General features: G+C 37.3%; 1 long non-coding RNA gene across 1 annotated transcript; it reads right to left on the bottom strand.

Moving 5' to 3' along the window:
• Positions 1 to 3,000: 3,000 nt before the first annotated feature.
• LOC115183743 (uncharacterized) lies at positions 3,001 to 3,819 on the bottom strand. Its single transcript, XR_003874052.1, has 2 exons — positions 3,620 to 3,819; positions 3,001 to 3,035 (listed from the first exon to the last, which is right to left on the bottom strand). It is a non-coding gene; the product is annotated as an uncharacterized LOC115183743 (long non-coding RNA).

The raw sequence follows: 3,819 nt of genomic DNA, 5'->3' as shown, positions 1-3,819 counted from the left end.
TGGCGGTCATACACTTTCCAACGCTAAGCCGAAAATAATTCCTCAATCGGATATATGAATATACAGTGAATATACAACTGTGAAGTTATGTGGTTGGTGAACCAGTCCCTGACCAGAGCAGCCCGGTAGAAACTAACATTATCCCAGATGACATTACCTGCTACTCCTCATACCAAGCCCATGCATACACAGCTATACTAACTTGCAAGAGAAACAATAGTTCCAGTGTTTTCTAAGGCCTCAGCAGTAAATGTCCACTCCCCCAAGTTGATTTATTGTGGAATGTCTGACTAGTCTCTTATCTCCCCCACTCCCCTGCAGAGCTCCTTCTTCACAGTCACACATTTCTCAGAGGGGCCTCTTTATAATGAGGCAGAGAGAGAGAATTAGAAAACAACTGTGGAACAATATTAAAACCTCAATGTATATATATTGTTAATCTGTAGTCTAGGACCCTATAAATGTAAGGAGGGAGGGGTCTTATAACCCCTCCACTTCTATTAATATAACATAAGCATAATTAATTATTCTAATACATCAAACATTTGAACAGTCCATATCATGACCCCTAGGTGAACTGCCCAAAGTTCTCACAACAGAGGTGAGCTTACTTGAGGTCTATTTGTAGTGCTAAGGCTCAGACTAATTGGTGTTCAATTACTGTATAAGGGTCAAAGACGTATAAGGTTTTGAAAGTAGCAAAACATTATATTAGTTCAAGAATAAAGCCAATAATTCATTTTTATTGTGATTCATATGAATGTACCCTAGTAAAACATCATTCAGTATTCAGTTTCAGTTTTTCTTTTATGCCCATTTTTAATAATCACAAGGTTATATATCCATGCTTACACTGGCAGAAATATAACTACCCAGAAAAAAAATACATTATTTTATTTTGAATACCACTTATTTGATGTGTTTTTTACAAAAACTTCCTGCCTTACACTGAAGAAAAATGCAAAAATCTACAAAAAATATCTTTCACTTCATCCTTTGTTAATAATGTTAATAATAATCACTTTACTATAATTTGAGCCTGCGGCAACACTTTACGTTGCATTAAGGTGCATTATTACACGATTCATGATAGTTAATGTTGTAATTATGCATTGTTACACTGTAACTGGTCAATTTCTATTCAATGCAGGTACACAAATGCAATTTGAAGATACCTAAACAAAATTGCTACATAAAATGCCCATCAAACTACTTCAATTCAAACTTGTACAGTCTCGACTTTTCATAAAATGCCCCAAATGTGAAGCCGCTATTAACTAATATAATTCATAATCCATTTTTGAATCCATAATTGTGCGTGTAATATTATTTTAACTAATATAATCCATCAGTTATACCTTAACTGCAGTGCAATTAAACACTAACTACAGTGTAATAGTGCAACTTAATGTTAAGTGTTATCCACCCAGCTATATATACTATTGTATCCTATTCTGTTGCTGAAACCATGAAAACAATGCCTTGCTTTTCTTCTGGCTAGTCTTTCCTCCCTAGCAACTGGATCTGCGTTAATCATTTGTCTGTGCTGTGCAGCCTTCTCCTTATTAGACAACGGCATCTACAGTATAAAGATAATGTGCCTTGAAAATACCTTAAAATGCCATAAAATAGTTTAAAATGATAATATTCAGTATTCATACAAGTAAATATGCATAATATTGCATGATTAAATGTTGTAAATGAGTGAAAACATGGGATAACAAAGCTACTGTCATTCAGCATAATGGGTGACATTTTGGTATAACATTAAACTTTTGTTGTACTGAAGGACAAAAGCGTGATACCGAAGGACGGATTTCATACATAAACATATTTAACAGGCAGTTCCTTGGCCACCTATATAAAGTAATGACCTTGACCTATAAAGATTATCCTTACTTTTCATATTTAATATAGATTTTATAAAATAATAACATGAATTGTATGTTTTCTGTGTTGTACTGAAGGACGTGTTTTTGTTACAAAGGTTACTAGAGGGTGAAAAGGTGAATTCATCAAATATTTCAGAGAGATTTACTCACCTCATCACATTGATAGAGGGTCTTCAATGGGTCCATGGGTCTTCAATTATGCCATGGGTGTTCATTTATATTTTTAGGATGAATTTCTACATTTTAAAAACACTTTTGTCATTAGAATTGTAACCCAGACAGTTACACTGAAAGACATTTTGACACTTTAGGGCTCAATAACTCCCTTAATTTAATAGTTTGCAACACAAATATTTCTGTGTCAAAAGAAGGGTAAGAGATGAGTGATTTAATATTATATTAATACATATTTATATTTTTATGTTAAATGAATGGCCTTCGGACACCAAATTTACACATCTCGTCTTTGACCCACAAGTGTGTTTGTGTGTGTGTGTGGGTGTTGCCAATTTCAGGTATGTTTTGCAGTTTTAATATAAGTGTTTTCCCAATGATTGCAAGAGATTTCATTCTTGAACTTAGTGTCTAATATAAGACACAGTGTGTAGTGTTTTGCAAGTGTATTGCAGAATAGCAAACAAAGTGCAAAGCAGAAAATGTGTTTGTACTTTTGGTGCCTTTGTTTAAGGCATGCTTCCCACGCACACACACAGAACAACTGTTGTTCTGTGTGTGGGAAGCAGTTCCGTGAAAAAATACATCTTCGAAACCACCAGAAAGTGCACACTGGAGAGAAACCTTATGCCTGCCCCGACTGTGACAAGCGCTTTGCTTTCACTTCAGCCTTAAAAAGACACCATACGTTACACACAGTAGAGAAAACCCACTCCTGCTCTGTGTGGGGGAAGAGATTTACTCAATCGTCCACCTTGAAGGATCACTTCAGGACGCATTCAGGAGATAAACCCTGCTCTGTCTGCGGCTTATCTCCTGTGTGAGTTCTCATGTGTCTTTCCAGTGATGAAAGCTTTTGGCAATCTCTTCCACACACTGAACAGCAGTGAGAGCTCTTAGCTGTGTTGTACTACTGCTGTTTTTCAGGTTCTCCTGATGTAGACGGACTCTCCTACTGGTTATTCTCTCCTATGGGAATAACAAAGCATGGGTTAAACAAAGCAGAAAACTAGTTAATGTTGGATCGTTCATAGAAATAGAATCCAATCATTAAATTCAATGATGTCACAATGGGTGGACTGAAGATACCCAGGTTAGGACAAGAGGATTCTAATATCCCATAAATTTTTGCATAAAATGCAGACGAATTCTAAAATACAGGACCAGCAATGCAAGCAAATATGGCTGAGAGTGAATGTTAGCAGTGCAATCCAGCATCACAATACCAGGAAATGACTGCATCACAATACCAGGCAGCCATTGCGAATGTACCCATGAGTTTACCAGTCAAATTGCCAGGGTTAGAGGTTCCAAACCCTTCCTAGGAATTCTATTTTTATGGTATTGTTGTTTGACTGCAGTCAGATTCCCCACCATTTTCCCCCAAACTGTACACCTGCTCACTCCCCCTCGTGGATTTACAAAATACTGGGTCAGTGAAAGCATTGGCTGGAGGGAGTTTCTTACATCACTCCATTCCTATTGAATCCATAAGGGGGAGTGAATGAACGCACCCTTAATGAAGAAAAGGAGAGAATGGGACCTCCACTTACCATGATGATCCAACCCAACTTCTTCTCCATCAGAATTGATCAGACCACCACCAACTTCTTCTTTTACCTGCAGTTCCTCTAAGGCATCACTAATCCCAGGTATCTGACGGAGGCCCTCGAGGTGCTCAGGTAACATTGACACATGGTCGTTGGAGGTACAGTCACTGTCAAAGCTGTACAAAAAAAGTCTGCAAACAAGC

Source organism: Salmo trutta, unplaced genomic scaffold, assembly GCF_901001165.1.
Source record: "Salmo trutta unplaced genomic scaffold, fSalTru1.1, whole genome shotgun sequence".
Classification (NCBI taxonomy): domain Eukaryota; kingdom Metazoa; phylum Chordata; class Actinopteri; order Salmoniformes; family Salmonidae; genus Salmo; species Salmo trutta.
Note: the sequence above shows the minus strand (reverse complement) of the source record. Positions and strands in the feature narration are given on the sequence as shown.